Source organism: Eptatretus burgeri, unplaced genomic scaffold (genome assembly GCF_056783735.1).
Source record: "Eptatretus burgeri isolate ZD-2024b unplaced genomic scaffold, Ebu_testis_v1 Ebu_testis_scaffold_3156, whole genome shotgun sequence".
Taxonomy (NCBI): domain Eukaryota; kingdom Metazoa; phylum Chordata; class Myxini; order Myxiniformes; family Myxinidae; genus Eptatretus; species Eptatretus burgeri.
This window is the reverse complement of record NW_028225104.1, coordinates 356,448-381,215: the sequence shown is the minus strand read 5'-3', so window position 1 is coordinate 381,215 and position 24,768 is coordinate 356,448. Positions and strand designations below refer to the sequence as shown.

At 43.5% G+C, this 24,768-nt stretch overlaps 2 long non-coding RNA genes across 3 annotated transcripts in view; both read right to left on the bottom strand.

Annotated features, from left to right (window-relative positions):
* Positions 1 to 24,768, bottom strand: part of LOC147006695 (uncharacterized) — a 106,277-nt gene that overhangs the window by 76,736 nt on the left and 4,773 nt on the right. The gene's annotated exons all lie outside the window — the stretch shown is intronic.
* Positions 4,435 to 11,833, bottom strand: LOC147006696 (uncharacterized). The gene is made up of 2 exons (XR_015054641.1): positions 11,545 to 11,833; positions 4,435 to 9,748 (listed from the first exon to the last, which is right to left on the bottom strand). It is a non-coding gene; the product is annotated as an uncharacterized LOC147006696 (long non-coding RNA).

The following is a 24,768-nucleotide window of genomic DNA, read 5'->3' as shown; positions in this document are numbered from 1 at the left end:
TCGCAATAATGCATGACTGGAACAAGAGCTCTGCAATATGATCATGCATGTGAATGTTACCTGAATATTGTTTCTGGAAATATAAATAGATCAAAAATCAAATTTGGTGAAAGGAACTTAGACTCCATGAATATTTCCATTATTAATTACATACTGGTAGCTGGCAATGTCGCGATTAAATGCATAAATTTGCGAAATCGATGTTGATGTACTCACTGTATTAATTTTCATGATTGCATAATTGAAATGTTCATACAACAATGGTGTGTTCATATTGATTTGGGTTTAACATGGTCCTGACCAGCGCAAAGAAATAATGTATGGTGGCCGATTGGGGACATCGAGTGACAATCACCCAAGATCGCCATTGTGTATATATGCATCTCCTCTGGGCTGGGGTTCGTAGTTGAAAACATTTTAACTCTGCTATTCTGTTTTCAGGTGATAACTCCACTATAGTGTACCCAAAGACTAATCCCCTGCTTGGTGGTGGTTCTTCCCAATTTTACAGTGACTGATTGGTGGTGGTTCAAGACAAAGGTCAAGCATTTCAAACTATTAGACCCCCAGCAGCGAGGGCCAAGTACATCTGTTACATCAATTAACCAGACAGACTGGAACCTATGTGTGCTGCGTCAGATGGACACCACTGAGCCTCTTCATTGTCCAGCTGACTCCAAGCGAAGCACAGGAGGGTCTGGATACCAGACTCTGGCAGACAACCTCCTCAGGTTCAGTGAGATCGACTGCTTGCCAAAATCTCTCGACATGTCCCGCTTGGACGATGGTGAGGGTATTGAGTCCACCTTCCAGCACCACAGGGCTAAGTGGCATGATTCGTGCAGACTACAATACAACAAAACTCAATTGATTCGGGCAGAGAAGAGGAAAACAACCAGTGGGGATACCGAAGGCGTGACACGAAAGTATACCCGTCAGAGTGTGGACCGTACAGAGTCACTGCTCGAAACGTGTTTCTTTTGTGACAAGCCAGCAGGTAACGAGTCTTTGCGCAAAGCTTCTACCTTTGACCTGGACAGACGAGTCAGGAAAGGTGCTCTGAAACTAGAAGACAAGCCACTTATTGCTAAACTGAGTGCTGGAGATATGATGGTGCAAGATGCCCTGTACCATGTGAAGTGTCTGGTTTCCCTCTATAACAAAACAAGGGACACAAAGAGAACCTTTGATGACCAGGATGATATCAATCATGGCATAGCTCTCGGAGAACTGGTGTCCCACATCGATGATGCCCACATGGACGCTCTTGTGGCACCAGTGTTCAAGCTGGCAGACCAAACAAGTCTGTACAACAACTGGCTGAAACAGCTTGGAACAGTCTTGACTGGACGTGTTCACTCGACCAAACTCAAGCACCTGATCATGACATATTTTCCGGACACGGAGGAGCACAAGCCTGGCCGAGATGTTCTGCTAGCTTTCAACGAGGACATCGGATCAGCCCTTCACAAGGCCCGTGAACACGATGCTGATAGTGATGGTGTTCATCTTGCTCGAGCCGCGAACATAGTCCGAAGAGACATGTTGAAGATGAAGACAGCCTTGAGTGGTTCATTTGACGCCCTCTGCCAAGAACAATCCGTGCCAAATTCTCTCGTGGCACTAGTTGCTATGATCCTGAATGGTCCCACGATCCAAGAGCAGTCAAGCCACTCATCTGTATCAACACCCACTCTTACAATCTCACAACACACAAGAATGCTACTCCATGCTGAAGATGCTGTGAGGCAGGGATAAAGCAAAGTGTCGATCCGTACAGTAGACACTGATGTCGTGGTCCTTGCGGTGACAGCAGCTGGACGTCTGGACATTGATGAGCTCTGGGTTGCTTTTAGCACAGGAAAGAACTTCAGGTTCTTGGCAGCTCACGAGATGTCTGTTGCACTGGGACCGAACAAGTGTCGAGGTTTGCCATTCTTCCATGCTCTCACTGGATGCGACACCATTTCAAGCTTCGGAGGCAGGGGGAAGAAAAAAGCATGGGAAACCTGGAAAGCCTGTGATGAGGTCACTGATGTCACTGCAGCATTCTGTGCCTTGGCTGCCACGCCAACTCCTTCAGCCGTAGATGACCACATGGATGCACTGGAGCGTTTTGTTGTTGTGCTCTATGATCGCACCAGTAGCCCGGAACATGTCAATGAGTGTCGCAAGCATCTGTTCACCCAGAATGGCAGATCAATAGATGCTCTCCCACCAAATCGTGAAGCCCTGATACAGCACATCAGGAGAGCTACCTACCAAGCCGGCAACTGTTGGGGCCAGATGATGGTGTCCACACCAGAGCTCCCATCGCCCATTGACTGGGGGTGGGTTCACATCGATAATGGCTGGGACATATACTGGACAACCCTCCCAGAGGCAACTGAGGCATGTCGGCAACTACTAAGGTGTGGCTGCAAAAAGGGATGCAGAGGACAGTGCAAGTGTGTCAAGGCTGCACTCCAGTGCACAGCTCTATGTCACTGTGATGGGGAGTGTACAAGAGAGTAGAACTGGGACAAGAGAGATCACAGATGAAAATTATGTAACATGTACACATGTATCCATGCATCATAGTAGACTCTGTTACCTGGATCTAGAGGTTCCACTGTATAATTTTGACCCTGTAAGTTGATGTTAGGATCAAACAGAAGCACTTCCTCTGAGTTCAAGAGTGTTAAATGAACAACAGTCATTCCATGGTGCTTGATAACAGTTTTTTGAAGAGTTTGTTGGAGAAAACCGTCCAAATGTGCAAAAATGCACCAAAAATGACCAAATAAATGGTTTATTCACGCTTTGTCACCTTTATTTGCTATTTCTTATTTGCTAGAATCTATATTTAGTTAAATAAAACCACTGGTATGCTTCTTAAATATAGTTGTATCCACATGTATCCTCCTTGTACAACACAAAATCGGCTATTTTGTAAAATGGCCGCCATTTTGGCTCTGGGAAGAATCTGGAATGTCCCTATATCCAAAAATCTTTGTAAGATACTGCCCGAGCAGTGTGCCAAATTTCATGCTTGTATCACTAAAGGCACATTTTTTTCACATATCTGCCGGACTAACACGAGAACAGAAATAAAAATATAAGTAGTGATGAACCAAACGAAGAACCAGACACCTCGTCGACCACTCGTTTCAGTCTTTGTTCTCATGAAGATTCTGTTTGTCATCATCACCTGCTTTGGGACCTGAATGGAAGGTTTATAGATAAAAGGAGGTTATGATGTCTTACCTGGAAAAGATGTACATTTTCATATGAGTGTAACGTGTGTGTGGAGATTGTGAGTTTATTACAGGTGAGATAATCTAGGTTTTTATGGATTTTTTTCCTCCTGAATTTTGTACGTTATCCAGTTCTGAACTTATTGAAACGATGACACTGAAACACAACACCTGTTATTCTCACATCACACACAGGTGTGGGTTTTTTTTAACCTCCTCTCTTCAGGTTGAGGTCCAAATTTTCTCTCAACCCTTCACGTCCCCCCTCCCTCATCTCACCATCTCTTCACCGAGACACACACGGTCTTACCTCCTGGTTAAACTCCCCAAAATAGACGTTTTCCACACACCTGAACTGTTTCAACAACTCACCTTGTGGGAATATCCTTTGTTGGAAATGATTTATGAAGTGAACTTTTATTTAAGCGAGTGGGCCCATTATTCTTTGGAGTTAATTAACCGAATCAACTCAGAAGATCATGATGATCATGTGGGTGGATCACATTTAAGGATAAGGTTTGAGTTTCAGTGTTTTTATTTGTTAATTTGCTGAACTATTAATTAATGTTATCATTGCTGAATGTTTTTGCTCTTTTAAAATACTAGTACGTGCCCGTACGTGCAAAAAAAAAAAGTTTCAAACAACCACACAGGTCGTTCCTTCGCTCTCGTAAACGACGACTGCATTGGGGCATTGTATTTATCTATAAATGCGCATAAGAAATCGAGAAATGATTAAAATACAGTGTCATCACTATACGTTGTAACTCGCAATGGGGAATGCGCTCTTTCCCCATCGGCCATGCCAACGCAGCAACGTGTCCTGTCATTGGAAACTAAATGGCGCCCTTTCCCCATCGGCCACGCCTACGCAGCAACGTGTCCTGTCATTGGTTTGGTTAATCAATGGCCCTAACTTGGGAACCACTTGTCTGATTAATATCAAACCTTGAAAAGGCACATACTCAGGTCCCCAGCAATATACCTGGCAAGTTTCAATTAGATCGGACCAGTGGTTGTCGAGAAACAGCGGTCACACACACGCACGCACGCACGCACGCACGCACGCACGCACGCACGCACACACACACACACACACACACACACACATTGCTGGAATTATAGATAGATAATACATCTTAAGCATCCTACTTCATTATTTTTTTTCCTTGTTTCAGGGAAAGAATTCAAATGGCCCTTAACACAAAAACAATATCTTTATTTCCTTCGAGCAATCATGCCTTTGACAAACAAGGAGAAGCAAAGACGGTATATTGAGAGATTGAAGGCATCTGGCGAGTATGATGAATACAAGATGAAGAAAGCTGTGAGCATGAGCAAAAGTAGACAGGAGAAAACAGCAAACATCTACCATTCCCAAACCGAAACGAGTCTTAATTTGCAGATCTACGCCCAAAGCATGTCCTCCTCAGCAGGAAAGTCCCACATAATGTGTGCATGTGTTAACACCATGAAAATGCAATCAATGCCCTCCCGACACAAGGCTCATCCAGAGTTTCCACCAAATTCATCTGCTCTGCCGAAGCCGTTTCTCTGTGACCCACCATCCGGAGAATGCTGGATGAATGAATGCCCACAATGCAAGGATGCTGTTGGATTGAACAAGGCCAACAATTTTGAGGATTCTTTGAACACAATGTGCTCATGGTATGCTTGGAAAGCAGATGAGGATGGCAGGATGATGAAGACAGAGGAAGAAGGAACATTGGAAGACCTGGTACAGTACATATCCACCATTCTCCCTCCGTTCCTGGAACACTGCTACATCAAGCGAGAGCAAGCAGCAGCGTATAAAGCCATGCGTCAGGAGGCAGAGTCAGATTCTCGAGATGTCACAATGGCATTGCTTCAAGTGCACTTCTCAGAAAATTACTCCTGCATGTCTCAGGATGAGGTACAAAGTGCCCGCTGGAATCAGCGCTGGGTTCGTCTTTTTACAGCAGCACTGTGGCACTCTGGCTTCTTAAACTTCTCGTTTAATTGCCTCTGACAACCTGGTCCACTTGAAGGACACGATCCTTGCCTACCTGGACATGCTTCTGGATGAACTACCAGACAGCGTTAGATCCCTCTTTATCTGATCTGATGGACCCGCATCGCAATTCAAAAACAGATACATTGCGTCTGGTATTGCGGCTCTTCAAGAGAAGCGCAAGGTTGATGTTCACTGGAATTTCTTCTGCACATCGCACGGAAAGAGTCCAGTTGATGGCATTGGTGGATCGGTGAAACGATATGTTTGGAACAAGGTCCGTGCACGACAATGCCTTGTCAAGGTTGCCACAACCTTTGTTGCTGCTGCAGCAGGAATGAGCAAGGTGGTGGTTAAGGAAATTACATCATCCAAGCTGGCAGAGAGAAACAAAGCTCTGAACACAGATCTTGTGTTTGCTAAAGCTTCAGCAATAACTGGAATTTCCAAGGTGCACTACATGCATGTGGTACATGGCAATGTTGTTCCACACATCCTGACAAAGGATGGCATCAGTGGCAACCTTGATGATGGTGTGCACTGCAACAAATCGCCAAGGGATCCAGGCAATGACAAGTCCATTGAACTGGGGGACTGGCACATTGTGGACTATGAAGGTCGTCGGTTTCCTGGTGAAGTGGTAGTTGAAGGTGATGGCGAGTTCCAAGTGTCAGTGATGGAACGGGCAGGCAAATATTGGAAGTGGCCTTCTCCAAAGGATGTCATCTTCCACATGAGGGAGGAGATTATTTCAAGATTGGATTTTCCAGAGATTGCAAATAATCGTGGACATTTCAAATTCTCTACAGAGATTTAGATGAGACGAGATACTCAAACTGAACCATCTTAATACAACTCAATGTGCGTGCTCAAGCATTCATACAGTCAGTCTTAGCAATTGTTACATTATGGGACGGGTACATTCATAAAGTGTTGGATGTAGTAAGATGGGACGGTCTTAAAATAAACAAAAACAACAACTGGTGTTGATCATAACCGATCTGATTTGCCAGGAGACTCCCAACAGATAAATCCCCTGACATCCTGACATGTATTTAAGCCTCCCTAATATTTGCATTTTCTGTAAAGTGTGACAGTTTCTCTTGTTCCCTATTTCCAACCACTTTTCCTGATATCCGGTAAACAGGCAATTACATGCTATACATTTATAACCTACAGTCCCACATGATATATGTTGTTGTCATAATCACTTCGTATATGCCTAATTTAAATGTTTACTTTTCTTTGATATTGTCAGTTGGAGTTAGACATTGTCAGTGCAGTGTTTTACACTTTATTATACTTCATATTATCTTCAGTTTTTTCAATAAAACAAACAAAACAAATGGATTAGTTTCGACTGTGACACTGAATCCTCACACATCACAGGTACATTGCAATAAAAAATATAATCGACGTCACAACCACTTCATCAGAAGGAAGATCTCTGAACCTCATCCGTGATTTGGGATGATTTCATGTAAAAATCTCAGTGATAGTCATGACTAAAATGGCCGCTCTGTCTTACAGTATTGCTGACGGCGTGATTATACATTGTATGTCAAATGTGTAGTATGTGACACCTGTGTGCTCATTTGCATGACAGTTTACATGACAATTCGTACCTGTGTGGACATTTGGTGACCTTATGTTGATACCAGGCAGAAATCATACTGGTATTTCCTTGAAAAACGAAAAAAATACTTTTTAAATGAACTATAATCATTTATAACGACAGCGGACAAACTGTAACGTTACCAACCGTAACGTTACTAACCATGTTTTCTTGTCTTAAATAAAAACGAGGAGGATACACAATAAATGTTCGATACAAAAACAAAGATTAATAAGTCAGAAATGAAAGGAGAAACACAATTTGATATAGATGTCTTCTGTTTGAGGAAACATTTCTACCAAAGATCTGTCATTTTTATCCTTGTCCATATTCTGTAAAGTTACCAACCGAAATTAAAGTTCTCACTGTAACTCGAATACAAGTCTAAATGTTTTTTTACTTTACATGGGTGGAAGGTCCAATCAAGAAGCTTTGCTGGTGTCATTGGTAATATTAAATGCTCATCCAATTTCATTTCACAGGTCAGAACGTCATACAATAGCCCCAAAAGTGTAACGTTACAAACCATGGAATTGCCCACATAACATCATGTGATACTTCTTCCTTCTATGAGCCAACAGCGCCACCGACATGTCCATATAACATCACGTGATGCTTCTTCCTTCTCTGAGCCAACAGCGCCACCTACATGTCCATAAAACATCATGTGACACCAATTCCTTCTCTGAGCCAACAGTGCCACCTACATGTCCATATAACATCACGTGATGCTTCTTCCTTCTCTGAGCCAACAGCGCCACCTACAGGTCCATAAAACATCATGTGACACCAATTCCTTCTCTGAGCCAACAGCGCCACGTACATGTCCATATAACATCACGTGACACCTCTTCCTTCTCTGAGCCAACAGTGCCACCTACATGTCCATATAACATCATGTGATGATTCTTCCTTCTATGAGCCAAAATCACCACCTCCATGTCCATATAACATCATGTGATGCTTCTTCCTTGTATGAGCCAACATTGCCACCAACAGGTCCACATAACATCATGTGATACTTCTTCCTTCTATGAGCCAACAGCGCCACCTACATGTCCATATAACATCATGTGACACCTCTTCCTTCTCTGAGCCAACAGTGCCACCTACGTGTCCATATAATATCACGTGATGCTTCTTCCTTCCAGGAGCCAACAGCACCACTTACATGTCCATATAACATCATGTGATGCTTCTTCCTTCTATGAGCCAACATCGCCACCTACATGTGCATATAACATCATGTGATGCTTCTTCCTTCGAGGAGCTAACAGCACCACCTACTTGTCCATATAACATCACGTGATGCTTCTTCCTTCTATGAGCCAACATTGCCACCAACATGTCCACATAACATCATGTGATACTTCTTCCTTCTATGAGCCAACAGCGCCACTTACATGTCCATATAACATCATGTGATGCTTCTTCCTTCTATGAGCCAACAGCGCCACTTACATGTCCATATAACATCATGTGATGCTTCTTCCTTCTTTGAGCCAACATCGCCACCTACATGTGCATATAACATCATGTGATGCTTCTTCCTTCGAGGAGCTAACAGCACCACCTACTTGTCCATATAACATCACGTGATGCTTCTTCCTTCTATGAGCCAACATTGCCACCAACATGTCCACATAACATCATGTGATACTTCTTCCTTCTATGAGCCAACAGCGCCACTTACATGTCCATATAACATCATGTGATGCTTCTTCCTTCTATGAGCCAACATTGCCACCGACATGTCCATATAACATCACATGACACCAATTCCTTCCATGAGCCAACATCGCAACCTGCATGTCCATATAACATCATGTGATGCTTCTTCCTTCAATGAGCCAAAATCGCCACCTCCATGTCCATATAACATCACGTGATCCTTCTTCCTTCTATGAGCCAACTCGCCACCGACATGTCCATATAACATCATGTGATGCTTCTTCCTTCTATGAACCAACATCGCCACCTCCATGTCCATATAACATCACGTGATCCTTCTTCCTTCGATGAGCCAACTCGCCACCGACATGTCCATATAACATCATGTGATGCTTCTTCCTTCTATGAACCAACATCGCCACCTACATGTTCATATAACATCACGTGATGCTTCTTCCTTCTCTGAGCCAACAGCGCCACCTACAGGTCCATATAACATCATGTGATGAGTCTTCCTTCTATGAGCCAAAATCACCACCTCCATGTCCATATAACATCATGTGATGCTTCTTCCTTCTATGAACCAACATCGCCACCTCCATGTCCATATAACATCATGTGATGATTCTTCCTTCTATGAACCAACATCGCCACCTCCATGTCCATATAACATCATGTGATGCTTCTTCCTTGTATGAGCCAACATTGCCACCAACAGGTCCACATAACATCATGTGATACTTCTTCCTTCTCTGAGCCAACAGCGCCACCTACGTGTCCATATAATATCACGTGATGCTTCTTCCTTCCAGGAGCCAACAGCACCACTTACATGTCCATATAACATCATGTGATGCTTCTTCCTTCTATGAGCCAACATTGCCACCGACATGTCCATATAACATCACATGACACCAATTCCTTCCATGAGCCAACATCGCAACCTGCATGTCCATATAACATCATGTGATGCTTCTTCCTTCAATGAGCCAAAATCGCCACCTCCATGTCCATATAACATCATGTGATGCTTCTTCCTTCTATGAACCAACATCGCCACCTCCATGTCCATATTACATCACGTGATCCTTCTTCCTTCGATGAGCCAACTCGCCACCGACATGTCCATATAACATCATGTGATGCTTCTTCCTTCCATGAACCAACATCGCCACCTACATGTTCATATAACATCATGTGATGCTTCTTCCTTCTATGAGCCAACATCGCCACCTACATGTCCATATAACATCATGTGATGCTTCTTCCTTCTCTGAGCCAACAGCGCCACCTACATGTCCATATAATATCACGTTATGCTTCTTCCTTCCAGGAGCCAACAGCACCACTTACATGTCCATATAACATCATGTGATGCTTCTTCCTTCTATGAGCCAACAGCGCCACCGACATGTGCATATAACATCATGTGATGCTTCTTCCTTCTATGAGCCAACAGCGCCACCGACATGTGCATATAACATCATGTGATGCTTCTTCCTTCTATGAGCCAACAGTGCCACCTACATGTGCATATAACATCATGTGATGCTTCTTCCTTCTCTGAGCCAACATCGCCACCGACATGTCCATATAACATCACGTGACACCAATTCCTTCTATGAGCCAACAGCGCCACCTACATGTGCATATAACATCATGTGATGCTTCTTCCTTCTATGAGCCAACATCGCCACCTACATGTGCATATAACATCATGTGATGCTTCTTCCTTCTATGAGGAAACATCGCCACCTACATGCCCATACAACATCATGTGATGCTTCTTCCTTCTATGAGCCAACAGCGCCACCTACATGTGCATATAACATCATGTGATGCTTCTTCCTTCTATGAGCCAACATCGCCACCTACATGCCCATACAACATCATGTGATGCTTCTTCCTTCTATGAGCCAACAGCGCCACCTACATGTCCATATAACATCATGTGATGCTTCTTCCTTCTATGAGCCAACATCGCCACCAACATGTACATATAACATCATGTGATGCTTCTTCCTTCTATGAGCCAACATCGCCACCTTCATGCCCATACAGCATCATGTGATGCTTCCACCTTCTCTGAGCCAACAGCGCCACCTACATGTGCATATAACATCATGTGATGCTTCTTCCTTCTCTGAGCCAACAGCGCCACCTACATGTCCATATAACATCATGTGATGCTTCTTCCTTCTATGAGCCAACAGCGCCACCTACATGTCCATATAACATCATGTGATGCTTCTTCCTTCTATGAGCCAACATCGCCACCTACATGCCCATACAACATCATGTGATGCTTCTTCCTTCTATGAGCCAACATCGCCACCTACATGCCCATACAACATCATGTGATGCTTCCACCTTTTCTGAGCCAACAGCGCCACCTACATGTCCATATAACATCATGTGATGCTTCTTCCTTCTATGAGCCAACATCGCTACCTACATGCCCATACTACATCATGTGATGCTTCTTCCTTCTCTGAGCCAACATCGCCACCTACATGTCCATATAACATCATGTGATGCTTCTTCCTTCTATGAGCCAACAGCACCACCTACATGTGCATATAACATCATGTGATGCTTCTTCCTTCTATGAGCCAACAGCACCACCTACATGTGCATATAACATCATGTGATGCTTCTTCCTTCTATGAGCCAACAGCGCCACTTACATGTCCATATAACATCATGTGATGCTTCTTCCTTCTTTGAGCCAACATCGCCACCTTCATGTGCATATTACATCATGTGATGCTTCTTCCTTCAATGAGCCAAAATCGCCACCTGCATGTCCATATAACATCACGTGATCCTTCTTCCTTCTATGAGCCAACATCGCCACCTGCATGTCCATATAACATCATGTGATGCTTCTTCTTCTCTGAGCAAACAGCGCCACCGACATGTCCGCATAACATCACGTGACACCAATTCCTTCTCTGAGCCAACAGCGCCACCTTCATGTCCATATAACATCATGGGATGCTTCTTCCTTCTCTGAGCCAACTCGCCACCGACATGTCCATATAACATCATGTGATGCTTCTTCCTTCTATGAACCAACATCGCCACCTCCATGTCCATACAACATCATGTGATGCTTCTTCCTTCTCTGAGCCAACATCGCCACCTACATGTCCATATAACATCATGTGATGCTTCTTCCTTCTATGAGCCAACAGCGCCACCAACATGTCCACATAACATCAAGTGATGCTTCTTCCTTCTTTGAGCCAACAGCGCCACTTACATGTCCATATAACATCATGTGATGCTTCTTCCTTCTATGAGCCAACATTGCCACCGACATGTACAAATAACATCATGTGATGCTTCTTCCTTCTATGAGCCAACAGCACCACCTCCATGTCCATACAACATCATGTGATGCTTCTTCCTTCTATGAGCCAACAGCGCCACTTACATGTCCATAGAACATCATGTGATGCTTCTTCCTTCTATGAGCCAACAGCGCCACCTACATGTCCATATAACATCATGTGATGCTTCTTCCTTCTATGAGCCAACATCGCCGCCTACATGTCCATATCACATCATGTGATGCTTCCACCTTTTCTGAGCCAACAGCGCCACCTACATGTCCATATAACATCATGTGATGCTTCTTCCTTCTATGAGCCAACATTGCCACCTACATGCCCATATCACATCATGTGATGCTGCTTCCTTCTATGAGCCAACATCGCCACCAACATGTCCATAAAACATCATGTGACACCAATTCCTTCTCTGAGCCAACAGCACCACCTACATGTCCATATCACATCACGTGATGCTTCTTCCTTCTCTGAGCCAACAGCGCCACCTACATGTCCACATAACATCATGTGATGCTTCTTCCTTCTATGAGCCAACATCGCCACCTACATGTCCATGCAACATCATGTGATGATTCTTCCTTCCATGAGCCAACAGCGCCACCTACATGTGCATATAACATCATGTGATGCTTCTTCCTTCTATGAGCCAACAGAGCCAATTACATGTCCATAAAACATCACGTGATGCTTCTTCCTTCTCTGCGCCAACAGCGCCACCTACAGGTCCATAAAACATCATGTGACACCAATTCCTTCTCTGAGCCAACAGCGCCACGTACATGTCCATATAACATCACGTGACACCTCTTCCTTCTCTGAGCCAACAGTGCCACCTACATGTCCATATAACATCATGTGATGATTCTTCCTTCTATGAGCCAAAATCACCACCTCCATGTCCATATAACATCATGTGATGCTTCTTCCTTGTATGAGCCAACATTGCCACCAACAGGTCCACATAACATCATGTGATACTTCTTCCTTCTATGAGCCAACAGCGCCACCTACATGTCCATATAACATCATGTGACACCTCTTCCTTCTCTGAGCCAACAGCGCCACCTACGTGTCCATATAATATCACGTGATGCTTCTTCCTTCCAGGAGCCAACAGCGCCACTTACATGTCCATATAACATCATGTGATGCTTCCTTCTATGAGCCAACAGCGCCACCGACATGTCCATATAACACCATGTGATGCTTCTTCCTTCTATGAGCCAACATCGCCACCTACATGTGCATATAACATCATGTGATGCTTCTTCCTTCTATGAGCCAACATCGCCACCTACATGTGCATATAACATCATGTGATGCTTCTTCCTTCGAGGAGCTAACAGCACCACCTACTTGTCCATATAACATCACGTGACACCAATTCCTTCTATGAGCCAACAGCGCCACCTACATGTCCATACAACATCATGTGATGCTTCTTCCTTCTATGAGCCAACAGCGCCACCTACATGTGCATATAACATCATGTGATGCTTCTTCCTTCTATGAGCCAACAGCGCCACCTACATGTCCATATAACATCACGTGACACCAATTCCTTCTATGAGCCAACATCGCCACCAACATGTCCACATAACATCATGTGATTCTTCTTCCTTCTATGAACCAACATCGCCACCTACATGTTCATATAACATCACGTGATGCTTCTTCCTTCTCTGAGCCAACAGCGCCACCTACATGTCCATATAACATCATGTGATGATTCTTCCTTCTATGAGCCAACATCGCCACCTCCATGTCCATATAACATCATGTGATGATTCTTCCTTCTATGAACCAACATCGCCACCTCCATGTCCATATAACACCATGTGATGCTTCTTCCTTGTATGAGCCAACATTGCCACCAACAGGTCCACATAACATCATGTGATGCTTCTTCCTTCTGTGAGCCAACATCGCCGCCTACATGTCCATATAACATCATGGGATGCTTCTTCCTTCTCTGAGCCAACAGCACCACCTACATGTCCATACAACATCATGTGATGCTTCTTCCTTCGATGAGCCAACTCGGCACCGACATGTCCATATAACATCATGTGATGCTTCTTCCTTCTATGAACCAACATCGCCACCTACATGTCCATATAACATCATGTGATGCTTCTTCCTTCTATGAGCCAACATCGCCACATTCATGCCCATACAACATCATGTGATGCTTCTTCCTTCTCTGAGCCAACAGCGCCACCTACATGTCCATATAACATCATGTGATGCTTCTTCCTTCGATGAGCCAACAGCACCACTTACATGTCCATATAACATCATGTGATGCTTCTTCCTTCTATGAGCCAACAGCGCCACCGACATGCCCATACAACATCATGTGATGCTTCTTCCTTCTCTGAGCCAACAGCGCCACCTACATGTCCATATAACATCATGTGATGCTTCTTCCTTCGATGAGCCAACAGCGCCACCTACATGTGCATATAACATCATGTGATGCTTCTTCCTTCTATGAGCCAACAGCGCCACTTACATGTCCATATAACATCATGTGATGCTTCTTCCTTCTTTGAGCCAACATCGCCACCTTCATGCCCATACAACATCATGTGATGCTTCCACCTTCTCTGAGCTCACAGCGCCACCTACATGTGCATATAACATCATGTGATGCTTCTTCCTTCTATGAGCCAACATCGCCACATTCATGCCCATACAACATCATGTGATGCTTCCACCTTCTCTGAGCCAACAGCGCCACCTACATGTGCATATAACATCATGTGATGCTTCTTCCTTCTCTGAGCCAACATCGCCACCGACATGTCCATATGACATCATGTGATGCTTCTTCCTATGAGCCAACATCGCCACCTACATGTCCATACAACATCATGTGATGTTTCTTCCTTCTATGAGCCAACATCGCCACCGACATGTCCATATAACATCATGTGATGTTTCTTCCTTCTATGAGCCAACATCGCCACCGACATGTCCATATAACATCATGTGATGCTTCTTCCTTCTCTGAGCCAACAGCACCACCTCCATACAACATCATGTGATGCTTCTTCCTTCTATGAGCCAACAGCGCCACTTACATGTCCATAGAACATCATGTGATGCTTCTTTCTATGAGCCAACAGCGCCACCTCCATGTCCATACAACATCATGTGATGCTTCTTCCTTCTATGAGCCAACAGCGACACTTACATGTCCATACAACATCATGCGATGCTTCTTCCTTCTATGAGCCAACAGCACCACCTACATGTCCATATAACATCATGTGATGCTTCTTCATTCTATGAGCCAACAGCACCACCTACTTGTCCATATAACATCACGTGATGCTTCTTCCTTCTCTGAGCCAACATTGCCACCAACATGTCCATATAACATCATGTGACACCAATTCCTTCTCTGAGCTAACAGCGCCACCTACATGTCCATATAACATCATCTGACACCTCTTCCTTCTCTGAGCCAACAGCGCCACCTACATGTCCATATAATATCACATGATGCTTCTTCCTTCCAGGAGCCAACAGCACCACTTACATGTCCATATAACATCATGTGATGCTTCTTCCTGCTATGAGCCAACAGCGCCACCGACATGTCCATATAACATCACGTGACACCAATTCCTTCCATGAGCCAACATCGCAACCTGCATGTCCATATTACATCATGTGATGCTTCTTCCTTCAATGAGCCAAAATCGCCACCTGCATGTCCATATAACATCACGTGATCCTTCTTCCTTCTATGAGCCAACATCGCCACCTGCATGTCCATATAACATCATGTGATGCTTCTTCTTCTCTGAGCAAACAGCGCCACCGACATGTCCGCATAACATCACGTGACACCAATTCCTTCTCTGAGCCAACAGCGCCACCTTCATGTCCATATAACATCATGGGATGCTTCTTCCTTCTCTGAGCCAACTCGCCACCGACATGTCCATATAACATCATGTGATGCTTCTTCCTTCTATGAACCAACATCGCCACCTACACGTTCATATAACATCATGTGATGCTTCTTCCTTCTCTGAGCCAACATCGCCACCTACATGTCCATATAACATCATGTGATGCTTCTTCCTTCTTTGAGCCAACATCGCCACCGACATGTCCACACAACATCATGTGATGCTTCTTCCTTCTATGAGCCAACATCGCCACCTACATGTCCATACAACATCATGTGATGTTTCTTCCTTCTATGAGCCAACATCGCCACCGACATGTCCATATAACATCATGTGATGCTTCTTCCTTCTCTGAGCCAACAGCACCACCTCCATACAACATCATGTGATGCTTCTTCCTTCTATGAGCCAACAGCGCCACTTACATGTCCATAGAACATCATGTGATGCTTCTTTCTATGAGCCAACAGCACCACCTACATGTCCATATTACATCATGTGATGCTTCTTCCTTCTATGAGCCAACAGCGCCACCTACATGTCCATATCACATCACGTGATGCTTCTTCCTTCTCTGAGCCAACAGCACCACCTACATCTCCATACAACATCATGTGATGCTTCTTCCTTCTATGAGCCAACATCGCCACCGAGATGTCCATATAACATCATGTGATGCTTCTTCCTTCTATGAGCCAAAATCGCCACCAACATGTCCACATAACATCACGTGACACCAATTCCTTCTATGAGCCAACATCGCCACCAACATGTCCACATAACATCATGTGATGCTTCTTCCTTCTATGAGCCAACATTGCCACCAACATGTCCACATAACATCATGTGATGCTTCTTCCTTCTATGAGCCAACATCGCCACCTACATGTCCATGCAACATCATGTGATGATTCTTCCTTCCATGAGCCAACAGCGCCACCTACATGTGCATATAACATCATGTGATGCTTCTTCCTTCTATGAGCCAACAGAGCCAATTACATGTCCATAGAACATCACGTGATGCTTCTTCCTTCTTTGAGCCAACAGCGCCACCGACATGTCCATATAACATCACGTGACACCAATTCCTTCTATGAGCCAACATCGCCACCTACATGTCCATATAACATCATGTGATGCTTCTTCCTTCTCTGAGCCAACAGCACCACCTACATGTCCAAACAACATCATGTGATGCTTCTTCCTTCTATGAGCCAACATCGCCACCTACATGTCCATATGACATCATGTGATGCTTCTTCCTTCTATGAGCCAACATCGCCACCTACATGTCCAGATCACATCAAGTGATGCTTCTTCCTTCTCTGAGCCAACATCGCCACCTCCATGTCCATATAACATCAAGTGATGCTTCTTCCTTCTCTGAGCCAACATCGCCACCTCCATGTCCATATAACATCAAGTGATGCTTCTTCCTTCTTTGAGCCAACATTGCCACCTTCATGTCCAGATCACATCAAGTGATGCTTCTTCCTTCTCTGAGCCAACAGCACCACCTCCATACAACATCATGTGATGCTTCTTCCTTCTATGAGCCAACAGCGCCACTTACATGTCCATAGAACATCATGTGATGCTTCTTCCTTCTATGAGCCAACAGCGCCACCTACATGTCCACATAACATCATGTGATGCTTCTTCCTTCTATGAGCCAACAGCGCCACCTACATGTCCATACAACATCATGTGATGCTTCTTCCTTCTATGAGCCAACAGCACCACCTACATGTCCATATAACATCATGTGATGCTTCTTCCTTCTATGAGCCAACAGCGCCACCTACATGTCCATACAACATCATGTGATGCTTCTTCCTTCTATGAGCCAACAGCACCACCTACATGTCCATATAACATCATGTGATGCTTCTTCCTTCTATGAGCCAACAGCGCCACCTACATGTCCATATAACATCATGTGATGCTTCTTCCTTCTATGAGCCAACAGCGCCACCTACATGTCCATATCACATCATGTGATGCTTCTTCCTTCTCTGAGCCAACAGCACCACCTTCATGTCCATACAACATCATGTGATGCTTCTTCCTTCTATGAGCCAACAGCGCCACTTACATGTCCATAGAACATCATGTGATGCTTCTTCCTTCTCTGAGCCAACAGCACCACCTCCATGTCCATACAACATCATGTGATGCTTCTTCCTTCTATGAGCCAACAGCGCCACTTACATGTCCATAGAACATCATGTGATGCTTCTTCCTTCTCTGAGCCAACAGCGCCACCTGCATGTCCATACAACATCATGTGATGCTTCTTCCTTCTATGAGCCAACAGCGCCACCTACATGTCCATATAACATCATGTGATGCTTCTTCATTCTATGAGCCAACAGCACCACCTACTTGTCCATATAACATCACGTGATGCTTCTTCCTTCTCTGAGCCAACATTGCCACCAACATGTCCATATAACATCATGTGACACCAATTCCTTCTCTGAGCTAACAGCGCCACCTACATGTCCATATAACATCATCTGACACCTCTTCCTTCTCTGAGCCAACAGCGCCACCTACATGTCCATATAATATCACATGATGCTTCTTCCTTCCAGGAGCCAACAGCACCACTTACATGTCCATATAACATCATGTGATGCTTCTTCCTGCTATGAGCCAACAGCGCCACCGACATGTCCATATAACATCACGTGACACCAATTCCTTCCATGAGCCAACATCGCAACCTGCATGTCCATATTACATCATGTGATGCTTCTTCCTTCAATGAGCCAAAATCGCCACCTGCATGTCCATATAACATCACGTGATCCTTCTTCCTTCTATGAGCCAACATCGCCACCTGCATGTCCATATAACATCATGTGATGCTTCTTCTTCTCTGAGCAAACAGCGCCACCGACATGTCCACATAACATCACGTGACACCAATTCCTTCTCTGAGCCAACAGCGCCACCTTCATGTCCATATAACATCATGGGATGCTTCTTCCTTCTCTGAGCCAACTCGCCACCGACATGTCCATATAACATCATGTGATGCTTCTTCCTTCTATGAACCAACATCGCCACCTACACGTTCATATAACATCATGTGATGCTTCTTCCTTCTCTGAGCCAACATCGCCACCTACATGTCCATATAACATCATGTGATGCTTCTTCCTTCTTTGAGCCAACATCGCCACCGACATGTCCACACAACATCATGTGATGCTTCTTCCTTCTCTGAGCCAACAGGGCCACCTACATGTCCATATAACATCACGTGATGCTTCTTCCTTCGAGGAGCTAACAGCACCACCTACTTATCCATATAACATCACGTGATGCTTCTTCCTTCTCTGAGCCAACATTGCCACCAACATGTGCATATAACATCATGTGACACCAATTCCTTCTCTGAGCTAACAGCGCCACCTTCATGTCCATATAACATCATGTGACACCTCTTCCTTCTCTGAGCCAACAGTGCCACCTACATGTCCATATAATATCACGTGATGCTTCTTCCTTCCAGGAGCCAACAGCGCCACCTACATGTGCATATAACATCATGTGATGCTTCTTCCTTCTTTGAGCCAACAGTACCACTTACATGTCCATAGAACATCATGTGATGCTTCTTCCTTCTATGAGCCAACAGCGCCACCGACATGTCCATATAACATCACGTGACACCAATTCCTTCGATGAGCCAACATCGCAACCTGCATGTCCATATAACATCATGTGATGCTTCTTCCTTCAATGAGCCAAAATCGCCACCTCCATGTCCACATAACATCATGTGATGCTTCTTCCTTCTATGAGCCAACATCGCCACCGACATGTCCACATAACATCAAGTGACACCAATTCCTTCTCTGAGCCAACAGCACCACCTACATGTCCATATAACATTATGTGATGATTCTTCCTTCTCTGAGCCAAAATCACCACCTCCATGTCCATATAACATCATGTGATGCTTCTTCCTTCTATGAGCCAACATTGCCACCAACATGTCCACATAACATCATGTGATGCTTCTTCCTTCTCTGAGCCAACAGCGCCACCTACATGTCCATATAACATCATGTGATGCTTCTTCCTTCTCTGAGCTAACAGCACCACCTACATGTCCATATAACATCATGTGACACCTTTTCCTTCTCTGAGCCAACAGCGCCACCGACATGTCCATATAACATCACGTGACAACAATTCCTTCTTTGAGCCAACATCGCCACCTACATGTCCATATAACATCATGTGATGCTTCTTCCTTCTTTGAGCCAACATTGCCACCTACATGTCCAGATAACATCAAGTGATGCTTCTTCCTTCTATGAGCCAACATCCCCACCGACATGTCCATATAACATCATGTGATGCTTCTACCTTCTATGAGCCAACATCGCCACCTACATGTCCATATAACATCATGTGATGCTTCTTCCTTCTATGAGCCAACATTGCCACAAACATGTCCACATAACATCATGTGATGCTTCTTCCTTCAATGAGCCAACAGCGCCACCTACATGTCCATATAACATCATGTGACACCAATACCTTCTCTGAGCCAACAGCACCACCTACATGTCCATATAACATCACGTGACACCTCTTCCTTCTCTGAGCCAACAGCGCCACCTACATGTCCATATAACATCATGTGATGCTTCTTCTTTCTATGAGCCAAAATCGCCACCTCCATGTCCATATAACATCATGTGATGCTTCTTCCTTCTTTGAGCCAACATTGCCACCAACATGTCCACATAACATCATGTGATGCTTCTTCCTTCTATGAGCCAACAGCGCCACCTACATGTCCATATAACATCACGTGACAACAATTCCTTCTATGAGACAACAGCACCACCTCCAGGTCCACATAACATTATGTGATGATTCTTCCTTCTCTGAGCCACAGGGACATGGACAGACGGCGCGAGATGACAATACCTTTTTGTTAAAAACGTGTGTGTACCCCTGATTATATGTTTTAATGTTGTGCGTCCTGCTGTTTTATTAAGCTCTTTGTAAAAATGTAATTTTTTGAACCCTATTCATAAAACATTTTTGAATAAAAACCTGTGTCGTGTCATTGAATGAATCCATGTGATGAAAAGGTTTGAGTATTGTCCCTTGTTCATGTTACAGGGAATGGAGGAAGTTTACAAATGGAATTGTTTCTCAAATAACCTTTATGAACCGATGAAACCTCTTGAAATGAGTCAAAATAACCAAAACACCTTGAAAACCAACACACACACACACACACACACACACACACACACACACACACACACACACACACACACACACACACACACACACACACATACACACACACATATATACATACACACATACACAAACACATACACATACACACACATATACACACACACATATATAAATACAGACATACACACACACACACACACACACACACACACACACACACACACACACACATACACACACACACACACACACACACACACACACACACATACATACACACATACACAAACACACACATACATACACACAAACACACCTACACACACACATACACACCTACACACATACACACACATACACACACACACACACACACACACACACACACACACACATACACATACATACACACATACACAAACACACACATGCATACACACAAATATACACACACACAAATATACACACACACAAACACACAAATACTCACACACAAATACACACACACATACAAACACACACATACAAACACACACATACAAACACACACATACATACACACATACATTAACATATACACACATATACACACAAACACACACACACACACACATAAATACACAAATACACACACACAAAAATATACACACACATAAACACAAATACACACACATACACACATATACACACACAGACACACACACACACACACATACACACACACACACACACACACACACACACACACACACACACACACACACATACATACACATATATACACACACACACACACATACACACACAAATATACACACACATAAGCACACAAATACACACACGCACAAATGCAGACACATACATACACAGACACTAACACGTACAAACACACACACATGTGCACACACACGTCAATTATCACACTCATGGAACCACAAATGTTTGAATATTGTGCCCGCAGATGTTGACAAATGTTTATTCTTATTTTTTCACCATAAAAATGTTTTAAATGAATATTCACTCCCTCAATAACATGTTTCATATTAAAAACGGTGTGAATAATCCATAAGTGTTTTTATAAATAAACACATTCACTGCAAACATGGGGGAGGGGCAGCGTTTCCTCCCCCGAACAACCACATCACCCCTCGTCTCCAAGGACTGCCCGAGTGAAACCACGCCAAACCCAATTTGTAAAATTCCATTCCGGAAGGTTATTGTTGAGTTAAACATGCCCACACCCGATTTGTAAAATTCCATTCCAGAAGGTTATTGTTTCGTGAAACCACGCCCACAGCCGATTTATAAAATTCCATTCTGGAAGGTTATTGTTGAGTTAAACCATGCCCACACCCGATTTATAAAATTCCATTCTCGATGTTTCTTACTGAGTTAAACCACGCCCACACCCGATTTATAAAATTCCATTCTCGATGTTTCTTGTTGAGTTAAACCACGCCCACACCCAATTTATAAAATTCCATTCTCGATGTTTCTTACTGAGTTAAACCACGCCCACACCCGATTGATAAAATTCCATTCTCGATGTTTCTTGTTGAGTTAAACCACGCCCACACCCGATTTATAAAATTACATTGTCGATGTTTCTTACTAAGTTCAACCACGCCCACACCCGATTTGTAAAATTCCATTCTCGATGTTTCTTTCTGAGTTAAACCACGCCCACACCCGATTTATAAAATTGCATTGTCGATGCTTCTTACTGAGTTAAACCACGCCCACACCCGATTTATAAAATTACATTCTCGACGTTTCTTACTGAGTTAAACCACACCTACACCCCATTTATAAAATTACATTCTCAATGTTTCTTACTGAGTTAAACCACACCCACACCCGATTTGTAAAATTACATTCTCGACGTTTCTTACCGAGTCAAACCACGCCCACACCCGATTTATAAAATTACATTGTCGATGTTTCTTGCGAAGTTAAACCACGCCCACACCCGATTTGTAAAATTCCATTCTCGATGTTTCTTACTGAGTTAAACCACGCCCACACCCGATTTATAAAATTGCATTGTCGATGTTTCTTACTGAGTTAAACCACGCCCACACCCGATTTATAAAATTACATTCTCGACGTTTCTTACTGAGTTAAACCACGCCTACACCCCATTTATAAAATTACATTCTCGATGTTTCTTACTGAGTTAAACCACACCCACACCCGATTTGTAAAATTACATTCTCGACGTTTCTTGTTGAGTTAAACAACGCCCACACCCGATTTATAAAATTCCATTCTCGATGTTTCTTACTGAGTTAAACCACGCCCACACCCGATTTATAAAATTCCATTCTCGATGTTTCTTACTGAGTTAAACCACGCCCACACCCGATTTATAAAATTACATTCTCGACGTTTCTTACTGAGTTAAACCACGCCCACACCCGATTTATAAAATTACATTCTCGACGTTTCTTACTGAGTTAAACCACGTCCACACCCGATTTATAAAATTACATTCTCGACGTTTCTTACTGAGTTAAACCACGCCCACACCCGATTTATAAAATTACATTCTCGACGTTTCTTACTGAGTTAAACCACGTCCACACCCGATTTATAAAATTACATTCTCGACGTTTCTTACTGAGTTAAACCACGTCCACACCCGATTTATAAAATTACATTCTCGACGTTTCTTACTGAGTTAAACCACGTCCACACCCGATTTATAAAATTACATTCTCGATGTTTCTTACTGAGTTAAACCACGCCCACACCCGATTTATAAAATTACATTGTCGATGTTTCTTACTGAGTTAAACAACGCCCACACCCGATTTGTAAAATTACATTCTCGACGTTTCTTACTGAGTTAAACCACGCCTACACCCGATTTATAAAATTCCATTCTCGATGTTTCTTACTGAGTTAAACAACGCCCACACCCGATTTATAAAATTACATTCTCGACGTTTCTTACTGTGTTAAACCACGCCTACACCCGATTTGTAAAATTCAATTCTCGATGTTTCTTGTTGAGTTAAACCACGCCCACACCCGATTTATAAAATTCCATTCTCGATGTTTCTTACTGAGTTAAACCACGCCCACACCCGATTTATAAAATTGCATTGTCGATGTTTCTTGCTGAGTTAAACCACGCCCACACCCGATTTATAAAATTACATTCTCGATGTTTCTTACTGAGTTAAACCACGCCCACACCCGATTTATAAAATTACATTGTCGATGTTTCTTACTGAGTTAAACCACGCCCACACCCGATTTATAAAATTACATTGTCGATGTTTCTTGTTGAGTTAAACCACGCCCACACCCGATTTATAAAATTACATTGTCGATGTTTCTTACTAAGTTAAACCACGCCCACACCCGATTTGTAAAATTCCATTCTCGATGTTTACTGAGTTAAACCACGCCCACACCCGATTTATAAAATTGCATTGTCGATGTTTCTTACTGAGTTAAACCACGCCCACACCCCATTTATAAAATTACATTCTCGATGTTTCTTACTGAGTTAAACCACACCCACACCCGATTTGTAAAATTACATTCTCGACGTTTCTTGTTGAGTTAAACCACGCCCACACCCGATTTATAAAATTCCATTCTCGATGTTTCTTACTGAGTTAAACCACGCCCACACCCGATTTATAAAATTCCATTCTCGATGTTTCTTACTGAGTTAAACCACGCCCACACCCGATTTATAAAATTACATTCTCGA